At 35.9% G+C, this 15,125-nt stretch overlaps 1 protein-coding gene and 1 non-coding gene across 5 annotated transcripts in view; one reads left to right on the top strand and one right to left on the bottom strand.

Annotated features, from left to right (window-relative positions):
* CEP83 (centrosomal protein 83) overlaps window positions 1-15,125 on the top strand; it is a 127,396-nt gene that overhangs the window by 84,885 nt on the left and 27,386 nt on the right. The gene's annotated exons all lie outside the window — the stretch shown is intronic.
* On the bottom strand, window positions 1,205-1,278 carry TRNAI-AAU (transfer RNA isoleucine (anticodon AAU)). The gene has a single exon. It is a non-coding gene; the product is annotated as a tRNA-Ile (tRNA).

Consider the following 15,125-nt stretch of genomic DNA (forward strand, 5'->3'; position numbering starts at 1 on the left):
GCTAGTTTTGGGTTTAGTTTGTTCGTCTTTTATTAGTTTCTTAAGTTGTAAAGTTAGGTTGCCAACTTGAAATCTTTCTTGTTTTTTAATGTAAACATTATAGCTATAAATTGTCCCCTTAGCACTGATTTTGCTGTGTCCCATGACTTTTGGTATGTTGTGCTTTTGTTTTCTTTTATCTCTATGTACTTTCTAATTTCCCTTATTTCTTTTTTGATCTATTGGTTGTTTAACAGTGTGTTTCGTTTCCACAAATTTGTGAATATTCCAGTTCTTTTTCTGTTATTGATTTCTAACTTCATCCTATTTTTAAAAATCTATTGAGACTTAATTTGTGGCCTAACGTATGGTCTTCTTGGAACATATCCTAGGTACATTTGAGAAGAATGTGTGTGCTGTTGTTGGGTAGAGGGTTCTGTTTATGTGTGTTAGATTTAGTTGGTTTATTGTTTAGTTTAAATCCTTCATTTCATTACTTATCTTCTATCTGGTTGTTCTCTCTGTTATTGAGTGATACTGAATCTCCAGCTGTTATTATAGAACTATTTATTTCTCCCTTTAATTTTGCCAGTTTTTGCTTCAAATTTTTTTAAATGTCTGTTACTAGGTACATAAATGTTCATATGAGTGATTGTTATTTTCTTGACGTATGGAGCCTTTTATTATTATATAATGTCCTTTGTCTCTTGTAAGCTTTTTAAATATAAAGTCTATTTTGTCTGATATTAGTTTATCTACCCATGCTTTCTTTTGTTTACTGTTTGCATGGGCTATCTTTTTCCATCTGTTCACTTTCAATTTATCTTGTCTTTGGATCTGAAGTCAGTGTCTTTGAGACAGCATATAGTTGAATCATGCTTTTTAAAAATCTAATCGGCCTATCTCTGCCTTTTGATTGGAAAAAAGTTTAATCCATTCATATTTAAAGTAATTACTGACAAGGAGGGACTTCTGTCATTTAGCTATTTGTTTTCCATATATCTTAAAGTTTTTTTATCCCTCTTTTCCTTCATTATGTCTTTTATGTTTAGTTGATTTTTTTTGTTTTTGGTTTTGGTTTTGGTTTTGGTTTTTGGCAGCTCTCTGGTTTGGGGATCCACACACTTGACCTTGGTGTTTTCAGCACCAAGCTCTAACCAAGTGCACTTATGAGCCAGCCTAGTTTTTTTTTTTTTTAATAGTGAAACTTTTTCTTTTTAGTGGCTGGCCAGTACGGGGATTAAACCCTGGACCTTGGTGTTATTAGCACCATGCTCTAACCAACTGAGCTAACTGGCCAGCCTCTAATGGTGAAACATTAACATTTCTTTTGTATTTCCTTTTGTGTATATTTTATAGATAATTTCTTTGTGGCTACCAAGGGGATTACAGTTAAAATCCTAAGGTTATAACACATTAATTTGAATTTATACCAGCTTAACTTCAATGACATGCAAAAACTCTGCTCCTTTTCAGTTCTGTCCCCACCCCTTACTGTTGCTGATGTCAACAGAGACAGGTTCACTGCATAAAGACTTTGCTAGAACAATGCTGAGCAGAAATGTGGGGTCAGAGTTGCAGCAGTAAAACCCCCAAAATGCCATTCCAAGTGAAGAGCAGGACTGCCATGGAGACCCCAGACTTGTAGAGCTATCAGAGTGCAACACCAGCCTGTGAGAGCTAAAGCATCACTTCACACCAGGAAAGCCATAGGAGCAGAGCTGCCGGAGGACTTGGGGACTTAACCCCCACACCAGTGTGCAGAGCACATCAAACATGGAGTCAAAGAACATGATTCACCAGCTGTGAGATTTAATGCCTGCCCGGCAGGGTTTTGGATTTGTTGAGGACCTGTTACCCCTTTCTTTTGGTCTATTTGTCCCTTTTTGAATGGGAATATATGCCTTATGCTTGTCCCACCATTGTATCTTGGCAGTAGATAACTTGTTTTGATTTCATAGATGGGATTTTGAACCTTGGAATTTTGAGTTGAAACAAGTTAAGACTTTGGGGATGGAATGAATGTATTTACCTGTGAGAAGGACATGAACTTTGGGGGACAAGGTTGGAATGCTATGGGTTGACTGAATTGTGTCCTCCAACGTCCATATATTAGAAGCTTAATTCCCACTGTAACTGTTGAGAGTGGGAAATCCTATTATGGTAATTAAAAGGTGGGGCCTTGAAGAGGTGATTAGATTGTAAGACCATGCTATAGTGAATGGATTATTAATGGTAGTCAGAAGTGTGGTCCTGAGGGATTTAAAAGGAGAACATGTGAGAGTCTCTCTCTCTCTCTCTTTCTCTGCATTGTCATTTTCTGCCGTGTGAGACCCCTGCGTTGCTGTAAACCACCAAAAAAGACCCTCACCAGATGCGTTTCCTGGACTTTAGACTTCCCAGCCTCTGAAACTGTAAGCAATACATTTTGTTTTCTTATTTAAAAAAAAAAAAAAAGTCTCCTGGAAGTCCTGGAAATCACTTCAGCCAGAGGAGGATGGGGACTTGCAACAGTTGGGGAGGTGAAACAACAGTAGTGGTTTGCCTTTTTGCACATCTGAGATCAGAGCACAGATCCCTAATATTTGGAGGACAGAGTGCTTTTTGCTCACCCTGGCTCCCAAGCTGTGTGCAAGCTGTTCCTGGAATGTATGCAAAGCTATCTGCCATGAGGCTGGGGGTGTGAGATGGGTAGCTGCTACTGTGCTAAGAGCTGAAATTTACCTGAATTAACCACCATTTACAGTCCAAGTCTTTCTCTGGAAGTTGTAGGACTTCAATAGACTTCAGGTTTTCAAAATAGTTGTATCTGGCAGATTCTTCCATTGCAATTTTTGCCTAGTGGGTAGACAGATTTCTTGGTGTTTCCTGCTTCACCATCTTCCCCAAATCCTCTGCATTAAATTTTTAAACTGATTTAGGGAAAACTGACATCCTTCTGTTGTTGAATTGTTCTATCCAAGAAGAGTGGTATGTTTCCATTTATTGAAGTTTCCTTTTAGGTTTTTTGAAAGAGTTTCCTCATGTAGTTTTGATGCTTTTCTTGTTGAGTTCATTTCTATGTATGTAATCTTTGCTGCTATCATAAATGTGTTTTTTTTCCCTTTCATTTTGTCCTCTAGCTGGTTATTGTTTATGAAGACTATCAATTTTTATAGGTTAATTTTATATCCACCTAACTTACTTAATTCTTTTATTGTTTGAGTTCATTTTATTATGAATTATCTAGGGTTTCCCAGGTATACCATCATATCATCTACAAATAGAGGTAATTTTACTTTTTTAGCAGTTCCTATGCTTCTAATTGATTTTTCTCTAATTGCACTGGCAAGAACCTTCACTACAGTATTGAGGAGAATCAGAGATTGCAGGTATCCTTGCTGTAGTGGATTGAATTCTTTCCCCCCAAAACTCATTGAAACTTGAATTGTGTCCCTCAAGTTTTATGTAGTAGAGACTTAGCCCCCACTGTGACTGTTAAGAGGGTGAGAAATCTTATTATGGTAATTAGAAGGCGGAGCCTTGAAGAGGTGATTGAGTTGTAGGACCATGCCACAGTGAATGGATTAAAAAGGGTGGTAAGGGGCTTGGTTCTGAGGGCTTTAAAAGAAGAGGAGAGTCTGTCTCTCTCTGCTTCCACTATCTTGTAATGTGAGACCCCTGGGTCACTGTCGCCACCACCAGATGGACTTTGGACTTCCCAGCCTCAGAAACTGTAAGCAATAAATTTCAGTTTTCTTTATAAATTACCCAGTTTCAAGTATTTTATTAAAAGCAACAAATATGGACTAATACACTTGCTTTGTTCCTGATTTTAGTGGAGCTGTCTCTACCATTTCTTTGCTGATTGAGATATTTGCTTTAGAATTGAAGTATATGTATATTTTATCATTTAAGAAAGTATTCATGAGGCACTGCACCACAGGAACCCCAGTACAGGCCAGTCCGCACTGCTCAGAGAGGCCTGAGAGCCATAGGCTCACAGGGCCCAGAGCCAGCTGTGCCAGAACAGGCAGGCGCCATGCCCTGGGAATCCCAGCCCAGGCCAATCCATGCCACCCAGAGAGGCCCGAGAGCCACTGGGCCCACAGGGCACTGAGCCAGCCATGCGAGAATAGGCTGGTGTTGTACCGCAGGACTCCCAGCCTAGGCCAGTCTCCCCAGCCCACAGGCCCCGAGGCAGCATCATGGAATTGGCAGTTCCTGCAGGATCCAAGCCAGACACTAGGGTCAAATGAGTGGACCATTAAATCCCCTGCCACAATGACTACACACCAAAGGAAAGATACCAGAAATAGGAAAAATCAAGAAAGTATGACACCACCAAAGGAAAATAATTCTCAAGCTCTAGACCCTATAGAACAGGAAGTCCTTGAAATGACTGACAAGGAATTTCGAGCAAAAATTCTAAAACTAAATGAGATACAGGAAAACTCAGACAACACAATGAAATGAGAAAAAGTATACAAGACCTGAAAGAAGAAGCATATAAAGAAATCAGTGCCCTGAAAAAGAATGTAGCAAAGCTTGCAGAGCAGAAGGATTCATTCAGCGAAATAAAAAACACAACAGAGAGTTTAACCAGTAAGCTAGAACAAGCAGAAGAGAGAATTTCTGACCTTGAAGATGGGCTGTTTGAAATAGTACAGGCGGACAAAAAAAAAAAAGAAAAAAGAATTAAAAACATTAAAGAAAACTGAAGAGAGATAACAGACAACCTTAAGCCCTCAAATATCCGAATCATGGGTATTCCAGAAGGGGAGGAAAAAGGAAATGATGTTGAAAACATATTCAACAAAATAATAGCAGAAAACTTCCCAGGTATAGGAAAAGACACAGATCAGGTGGCTCAAAGATCCACAAACATATTTGACCCCAAAAGGTCCTCTCCAAGTCATTTTATAGTCAAACTGGTGAAACTCAAAGACAAAGAGAGAATCTTAAAAGCTGCAAGAGAGGAGCATCAAGTCACCTATAAGGGAGCCCCAATCAGACTAACATCAGACTTTTCATCGGAAACCCTAAAAGCCAGAAAAGAATGGGATGATATATTCAAAATACTGAAAGACAGAAATTGCCAGCCAAGAATGCTTTACTCAGCAAGGCTATCCTTCCAAATTGAAGGACAAATAGTACATTTCTCAGACAAACAAAAACTGCAGGAATTCACTACCACAGGACCAGCCTTACAAGAAATTCTCGAGGGAGTACTGGGTTTGGTACCTGGAAAACAACCATCACTACCATAAATACCCAAGAGAGAGCAAAACCCACTAGTAAAATAAAAATGCTAACAATAAAGAGGAAAAAAGTTTATCTACCACCCCAAGAAACCAACAAACACAGAAGACAAACAGTAGATAAGAAAGAAAGGAACAAAAGATACTTAAGATATCCAAACAAAAATTAATAAAATGCTAGGAGTAAATCAGCACTTTTCAATAACAAGTCTTAATGTAAAAAGATTAAATTTCCCACTCAAAAGACACAGACTGAGGGACTGGATTAAAAAGGTGGACCTAACAATATGCTGCCTTCAAAAGACTCACCTCACCTGTAAAGACACACGTAGACTAACAGTGAAAGGATGGAAAAAGATATACCATGCAAGTAGAAACGGAAAACAAGCTGGAGTAGCTAATCTTATATCAGATAACATAGATTTTAAACCAAAAACCATAAAAAGAGATAAATAAGGCCACTATATAGTGATAAAAGGAACTATCCACTAGGAAGACATAACAATCATAAATGCATATGCTCCCAATGTTGGAGCAGTCAGATTTATAAAGCAAATCAAGAAAGCTAGCCCTTTTACAATAGCCACCAAAAAAATAAAATACTTAGGAATAAAGTTAACCAAGGATGTGAAAAATCTCTACGTTGAAAACTACAAAGCACTGTTGAGAGAAATTAAAGAGGACACAAGATAATGGAAAGATATCTCATGCTCTTGGATTGGAAGAATTAACATTGTGAAAATATCCATTCTACCCAAAGTGATCTACAGATTCAATGCAATCCCCATCAAAATTCCAATGACATTTTTCTCAGAAATGGAAAAAGCTATCCTAACATTTATATGGAATAACAAAAGCCCATGAATAGCCAAAGCAATTCTGAGTAAAAAAATAAAGCTGGAGGCATGATACTACCTGACTTTAAACTATACTATAAAACTATAATAACCAAAACAACATGGTATTATAATAAAAACAGACACACACATCAATAGAATAGAATACAGAATCTAGAAATCAACCTATATACCTACAACCATTTGATGTTTGACAAAGGCACCAAGTCTACATGCTGGGGAAGAGACTGCCTCTTCAGCAAATGGTGCTGGGAAAACTGGATATTCATATGCAGGAGAATGAAACTAGACCTGTACCTCTCACCATATACCAAAATCAACTCAAAATGGATTAAAGAATTAAATATACATCCTGAGACAATAAAACTCCTTAAAGAAAACAGGGGAAACACTCCAGGAAGTAGGATTAGGTACAGACTTCATGAATACGACCCCAAAAGCACAGGCAAGCAAAGGAAAAATAAACAAATGGGATTATATCAAGCTAAAAATCTTCTGCACAGCAAAAGAAACAATTAACAGAGTGAAAAGACATTCAACAGAGTGGGAGAAAATATTTGCAAAATATACATCTGACAAAAGATTAATATCCAGAACGTACAAGGAACGCAAACAACTTTGTAGCAAAAAAATAAGTAACCCAATTAAAAAATGGGAAAGGAGCTGAAAAGGCATTTTTCAAAGGAAGATATTCAAATGGCCAATAGACACATGAAAAAATGCTCAGCATTACTCAGTGTTCAGGAAATGCAAATCAAAACCCCTTTGAGATACCATCTCACTCCAGTTAGGATGGCTAATATACAAAGGACTACGAGTGATAAATGCTGATGAGGTTGTGGAGAAAAAGGAACCCTCATACATTGTTGGTGAAAGTGCAAAATGGTGCAGACTTTATGGAAAATGGTATGGATGTTCCTCAAACAATTACAGATAGATCTACCATATGACCCAGCTATTCCACTGCTGGGAATATACCCAGAGGAATGGAGTTCATAATACTGAAGGGATACCTGTACTCCAATGTTCATTGCAGCACTATTTACAATAGCCAATAGTTGGAACCATCCCAAATGTCCACCATTAGATGAGTGGGTAAGGAAACTGTGGTATATCTACACAATGGAATACTACTATGCTATAAAAAAGAATGAAATACTACCATTTGCGACAACATGGATCGACTTAGAGAAAATTATATTAAGTGAAACAAGTCAGGCACAGAAAGAGAAATACCACATGTTTTCACTTGTTTGTGGGAGCTATAAATAAATATATGAACAGTGGTGAGGGGTGGGGAAGAAGACACAACAGTCACAACAATTCCTTGAACTTGTTAAGACAAGTGAACAGATATGATGTTGATCAGCGGGGAGAGGGGGGGAGGAATTGTAAAATTGTAAAGGGACACAAAAATCAACTACATTGTGTATTGATAAATTAAAATTTAAAAAATTACAATAACAAAAGAAAGTATTCATCAATTTTTATTTTTTTGTGTGTTTTTATTAGGCATGATGTTGAAAATTATCAAACTTTTTTAGCATCTCTGGAGATAATCATGATTTTTTCCTTTTTAGATTTTTTAAGATGGAATATTAATAGATTTCCTCATATTAAACCAACCTTAACTTCTGGAATAAACACCTTGTGTTCTTTGTTTAAGGTAGTGGTGTATTCTGTTTGTAATGTTTATATGGTTCCTGGCCTATAATTTTCTTTTTTTTGTAATGTCCTCATCAGTTTTAAGCATCAGTTTTATCCTTGCTCATAAAAAGAATTTAGGAGGTTTTCCTTGGTGTTCAATGCTCTGTGACAAATATTGTGCAGGATGACTATCTGGTTTTTTGATGACTTGATATAATTCCCCTGTGAAACCATTTAGGCTTAGTGCCATTTTCTGGGATAGTTCTTTGGTAACTTTATTTCTTCTACACAAATCAGCTTGTTTAAGCATTATCTCTAATGTGGTCAATTTTGATAATTTGTGTTTTCATAAGAAATTACTCACTTTATTTGTGTTTTCAAATTTTTTGCACAAAGGTCTGCATGTTTTTTATTTTTTAATTTCTTCTGTTTCAGTGCTTTCTTTTGTTATTTCGTGTTTTAAACATGTGCTTTCTTCCCTTTCTTGGTCAAGTCAGCTAGTGCTTTGTATATTTTATTTATTTATTTTTTTATAGTGGTAAAATGTGAGGATACTTCAAAAAATTTGTAGAATAGTGAAATTAAAAGATAATGTGAATATTTCCTTGAACTTTTTGAATACCTTTGTAAACATAACAAAATTTACCATTTAAAACATTTTAAAGCATACAGTTCAGTGTATTTTTTAAATTAGGATTTTGACTTATGAATTGGATCAACTGTTTTCCTATTTTCTACCACATTAATTTCTGCTTTAATCTTCTTTCTGTGTTTTTTGCCACTAAAAGTTTTTATTTTATTGGTGTTCTCACACATACACAAAAATCACAAACTAGAACAAAACACAACTTGACAGAGTAGATTTAATTAAAGTAAAAAACTTTTGCTTTCAGTAAACACAATTAAACGTATTGAACAAAAATGCAAGCCACAGACTGGGAGAAAATATGTAAAATCTGTATCTATGAAATGTGGGCTGGACTATTAGCTCAGTTGGTTAGAGTGTGGTGTTGGTTACACTAAGGTCAAAAGTTTGGATCCCCATACCAGCCAGCCAAAAAGTTTTTTTTTTTTTTTTTTAATCTAACAAAAGGCTTGTATGCAGTATACATAAAAAGCTGTTACAACTCAGTAAGAATGTTAAGTTCCCAACTTAAAAAATATTTGAACACACCTTCACAAAAGTAGCTTATAAGTACATGAAAATATGCTCAAAGTCACTAGTCATCAAAGAAAATTAAATTAAGACCACAGTGACATATTATTACACATTCATTAAAATCATAAAGTCAAAAATACTAATAATAATGAGTGCCGGTAAGGTTCTGGAACAAATGGAGCTCTCATGTGAGGGAACTTCAAAGTGATTGTGGAAAAAATAGAATTAAAAGATAATAGGAATCTTTGCATGGACTTTTTGAAGTACTCTCATACATTGCTTCTAGGAATGAAATACAGTACATCCTTATTTTCATATAGATATCCAGTTGTTCCATTAATTAATTGACCATATAAGTGTGAGTCTATTTCTGGACTCTTCTATTCCGTTGATCTGTGTGTCTTATCTTTACACTAATATAACATTGTCTTGATTACTGTAGCTTTAAAGTAAGTTTGATTCAGATAGTACAAGTCCTCTACCTTGTTCTTTTTTGTCAAAAGATTCTTTTGGTTCTTCTAGGTCCTTTGCCTTGCATATAAATTTTAAAATCAGCTTCTCACTTTTTTCAAAAAAGCTTGTTAAGATTTTGATTGGCATCGCATTTAATTTATAGGTCAATTTGAAGAGAATTGTCTTAACAATATTGAGTCATCCAGTCCACGAGTATCACACATCTCTCCATTTATTTAATTTATTCATCTCTTTGTTTCATCAAAGTTTTGTAGTTTTCATTGTATGCATATGCTCATCTTTTGTTAAATTTTATTCCTAAGTATTTTTGTGCTATTATAAATGGAGCTATTTTTTTAAATTTCACTTTTTAACTTTTCATTGCTAACTTACAGAAATAGTTCTCTTTTATGTATTGACCTTGAATCCTGTGACCTTGCTATCCTAGTCACATATTTGGTGATTTCTTAGAGTTTTCTAAGATTGTGTTGTGTATACTTACTTTCTTTTAGTTTACTTTGGTCATTTTGTTGTTGTTTTTGAGTTGGGAATTTAGTTATACTCATGTTTATTCTTTCATTTTTATCAGTAGGAGTGTATAGTGCTGAGAATTTTCTTCTCCTTGTTGCCTTAAATGTATCCTGTAGATTATGATGTGTAGTGTTTTACTTATCACTGTTTTTTAGAAATCCTCTAATTTCAATTTGTATTTTCCTTTTCACCCAGGAGTTGTTTAACAGAAGATATATTAGTTTGCCAAGGCTGCCATAACAAAATACACAGTTTGAGTGTTTTAAACAAGATAAATTTATTTTCTCACAGTTCTGGAGGCTAGAAGTCCAAGATCAAGGCATCAGTTGCTTTGGTTTCTCCTGAGACCTCTCTCTTTGGCTTGCAGGTGGCCACCTTGTCACATTGCCTCTTCTCTGAGCTCGTGCATCCCTGGTGTCTCTTTGATAGAGACACCAGTCATACTGGATTAGGGCCCACCTATATGACCTCATTTAACCATAATTGCCTCTGTAAAGGCCCTATCTTGAGATGCAGTCATATTCTAAAGTAGTGGGGGTTAGGACATCAACATATGAATTTTGAAGGGACATATTTCAGTCTATAACAGAAGGTTTCTGAATTTCCAGGTTAGGAGAGTTTTTTGTTTTTTAATTTTGTTGTTAATTTCTAGTTTTAGTGCATTGTGATCAGGGAGTATTGTTTGTATTATTTCTACTTTATGGAACACACTGATGTTTCTTTGTGATCTAATATATCAAGTTCAGCACTAGAGTAAAAAAATTGAAGCACCCAGGGTACAAAATTTAAGTAGGCACTCACTCTCATGTGCTGACCCTGCACTTGCAGGAGCCTTAGAATGAGTGCCTCCTTAAATTTTGCACTCTAGTTACCTCACTTGCTTTGCTCCAGTCTTAGTCCTGTAGTATATGATCAATTTTTGTGAGTGTTACATAAGTACATGGAAAGAAGCTATTCAATTATAAGAGTATAAAGTTTGAGTATTATAAAGTTATTCATTTATAAAAGTATAAAGTATATATGATGGATCATATCTCTGTAAGATCTACCTTATTTACTATGATGATTAAGTCTTTTGTGTACTTATTTTTTGTCCACTTGATCTGTCTTGTACAAAGAATGATATATTAAGCTGCCTATTATTATTAATAATGTGTTTCTGTCTATAACTCCTATTTCTTGTAGTTTTGCTTTATAAAGGTAAGTGCTGTTATTTGTTACATAGATATTCATAAAGGTTATATCTTAATTGTGAAGTGTGGCTTTTAGCATTAAAAAGTGCTTCTCTTTTTGTCATTTAATTTTTTTTTTGCTTGAATTCTACGTTGTCTGATAGCATCACTACTCCTGTTATGGTTTCCATTTGCCTGGTATACATTTGTCCCCTTATCTAAAAATTTTCTTAATCACTTTATTTTTCAGATGTGTTTTATATACAGCATGTAGTTGGGTCTTACTTTGAGAGCCAAGTTGTAGATCTTTTTATTTTAATGGATGAATTAAGTCTGTTACATGCAGTGAGCCCCTGCTCACTGCAGAGACTTGCAGGCAGGAGCATAAGAGATCACTTGCTGGGATTTGGCATTTTTTCCTTTTTTACAGTCATGCATTGCTTAACTACGGGAATCCATTAGGTGATTCTGTCATTGTGCAAACATCACAGAGTGTACTTATACAGACCTAGATGGTATAGCCTGTTGCACCAACCAGTGGCCGGTGTTTTACATGTAGGCCATCATTGACCAAAAAGTCATTGCAGCACGGGACTGTAGCTGTTTTGAAGTTTGGGCATTTTCTGTCTTCCACTTATACTAAAGGTGTGGTTTTGTGTGGCTTTATTTGTTCTCCTTGCTTTTCTGTATTGTTTTTGCAGAATATATGGATAACACAGAGTTAGACATCTGCTGTTGTCTTCAGCACCTGGAAGTTCCCTATATCTACTTTTAAAATTTTTAAATCTTAGTGACTTCTCTAATTATATAGATTAAAGTTGAGTGGCTTTTAAAAAATCATATCCATTAAGTTACAGTTTATGTTTTGAGATAAGATCCTTGATCCACATTACTTAAGAAAGGACTAGTTCAGACAGAGGTGTTTGTATTATTTACTTATGTCAGGTTTTATGGACTATTCATTTAGATTGTTAGTGGTTATGATTCTAGAATCATAAGTCTGTAATGGATTTAGAGAGCCAATTTCATCTTTTTGCTTTTAGGTGGGTAAATTTTTTTTACTATTTAGGATAGGTTTTTTTTTTTTTTTTTAATCTCTCTTTGACAATCTCAAGAAAGTGGAGAAACCTCCCCAAGAACCCACTCTAATGTTTTATCCTATTTTGATCCCAGAATTTGGCCAGTTAGAATCTTTTCTGTTTGAATTTAAGCCTGTTTCTCCTGCTTTGGACTTCTGTTGCCATAGTGATAAAATGTTCAGCATTCTGTCATTGCTTGAAGACAATAATGAACTTGACCCCTAGGGTTTTTTTTGTTTTTTTTTGCCATGTAAAACAGCTTTCATTCCTTTATCTCTTCTTTAATAAAAATTATTTTCTATTCCATTAGTCACTTTGATAATTTTCTTTTATTCCTCTTCAGTTTCTTCAGATTATTTAAAATGTGTAATTGATCCCAACTTATTTTAGAATAAGGACATAGTAACCAATATAAAATCTAGCAGTAGTAATTCATAAGATTTGCGTGACTTATTTTTTTTTTAAATGTTCTACAATTGTGGTGGTTTTTTTTCATGGCAGTACTGATTTACTGATTTATAAGTTCAGCTATATCAACCACATCTATTTTGATTATTCATTAAAATAATCATAGTTGCAACTTTTCTTATTTAGACTCTATGACAGGTCAGGGACTATCTGTGGAGGAAAGGTGTTGCTAAGGAAATGAAAAGTATAAATCATGCAAAGCAGAAGTATCCATTTATTTATGAACACATATCTGTGATAAGTAGATATTAATCTGTTGATAGATATTAATCACTGCTTTGGCAGATGCTTTAAATGATTAATTATATACCAGTCTTTTGTCCTCATTAAAATGGTTTCTTCACCACTAGCCTATCATAGTGCCAAAAGTATTAAAATTATTTTTATAAAATAATTTTATATTTTAGAAGGCTGCCCCACTGCACATTTATTCAATTTGTAAATTTTGTAAAGTTACCTGTAAATTAAAAGTATGTAAAAGTTGCTGGAGTTTAAATATAATAAATTATGTAGTCACCTTTTGGTTATGACAGTAACCCAACCCCAACAGATAGAAGCAATAATGGGGACTTTATTGGGTGACATAATTTGTGGAAAGGACAGGGGTTGTGCTGGTCTGATGGACACCCGGATCTAGGAACTCAGATGTGATTATATAAGAGTGGCTTCGTCCCTCCTTTTCTCTCCTTCTTTATTTCTTTTCCTTTTAGTTCCTGTGTCTGCTTCTTTCCCGCTGCTTTCTCTGTGAGGCCAAGACCATATGTTAAGACCAAAGAGGTCAGAGTTCTTACCTGCCAACTCAAGTTAGAAAAATCTAGGGAAGGGGCCGACCCTCGGGAGAGTGCTGCGCTGGGAGCGCAGCGGTGCTCTTGCCGCGGGTTCGGATCCTATATAGGGATGGCCGGTGCGCTCACTGGCTGAGCATGGTGCAGACGACACCAAGCCAAGGGTTGCAATCCCCTTACCGGTCACACACACACAAAAAAAAAATCTAGGGAAGAATTTGGCTCTGGTTCACATGGCCATTCTTGGTCCTATCACTGTGGCCAGGGGGTATCGGGCTGTCTAACTCAGCCCAGGTTATATGCCTGTTTCTCTGTGTGGGATGGGTGGGGGAAGAGGTAGTGGGTGATGTGCAGTTTGATATCATAAGTAGTGGGGGAGGTGTTTTGGGAAAATAGTAGCAATAACTCTCCAAGGGAAAGGGAACTTGATCACTCAAGATATCCTCTAGTGAATACCCCTTAATTTATCTTTTGCATGGCTTAAAGCCAGAGCTCTACTTTCCATTTGGGGCTTTCTAATTTTTTCCTCAGCTTTTTATAAACATTTTGATTTCATCAGTTTGAATTTTTTTTGCCGTCTGAAGTGGATTTTAAAAAAACAACCATCATTTAATGTGTCTTCATTTCAATTTATATCCCATCTTGAGAAGAATTATCTGTTGTGTATCATCTTACTAGGGAGCCAGGAGACTTATACTTGGCCAGTTGGTCAAGTTCTCTCCCAGAATTTGAACTGCAAATTAAGTGATGAAAGTATATGTAGCATGATTTGAAGGACGAGGCAGTCTTGTGGCATGTTTTTGTCCATGTTTCCTGTCAGTTATTGTATCCTGGTTCTGGTTTGCTAGTTCTCTTTTGATTCAGTGGTCCCTTATGTCCTTCCAGGAAATCTCTTTTTACTAATAATGGCCAGAGTCAATTTCCAGTGCTCACAAGCAAGAACCTTGCTTCCAGAAGGTAGGTTTAAGAAGGCCACAGCCATTCTCAAGAGACTTGTTCTAGGAATCTGTGACAATAGAGAAATCACAAATATAACTTCTCTCTTTATGCTATATATTGCTTTCCCCTGATAGTGGAAGCTAACATCAAATGAAGCCAAGAGGTTGTACCAGAGCCTTGACCATTCTATATGGTATTACTAGTCACATATAAGTATTTAAATATGAACTTAAATTAATTAAAATTTTTAAAAAGTAAAAATTCAGTTTCTCAGTCACTCTAGCCACCTTTCAAATGTGCAGTAGTAACATGGTAGCTAATGGCTATCATATTGGAAGGTGCAGATTTTAGAATATTTCCATCATCAAGGAAAGCTCGTATCAGACAGCACTGAGCACTGTTGGACTATAAACTCTTTAAAGGTAGGGATTCTATCTTTGTTATTTTCTGATGTTTCCACAGCACTTAGAATGGGGCTCAACATTTCAACCCCTTAGCCTTATAGTTTATCTTCAGTCTGGCATTCTTTACCTTTCTTCTACTTTAGTATCAGATACATCTAGTCACATCTTGGACCTCGTCATCTCTTAGAACCGTTCACTTCAAAGACATAAATATCTTTTCTTTCTCTTATCCACTCCATTCTCACTGAGGATATTGAAACTGGTAGTCCTCGTACTTCTCTTTTTCTTCCAGACTATTAACTTGGCTCCCTTGTCGCTTCTTCAGCTCAGAAAATATTCTTGCACTGCTCAACTGTGTTTGTACTTGTACATGAGCAAAGGCTAATGGATATGAATTCTTTCAGCTTCTTGC

This window comes from Cynocephalus volans, chromosome 12, assembly GCF_027409185.1.
Source record: "Cynocephalus volans isolate mCynVol1 chromosome 12, mCynVol1.pri, whole genome shotgun sequence".
Lineage (NCBI taxonomy): Eukaryota > Metazoa > Chordata > Mammalia > Dermoptera > Cynocephalidae > Cynocephalus > Cynocephalus volans.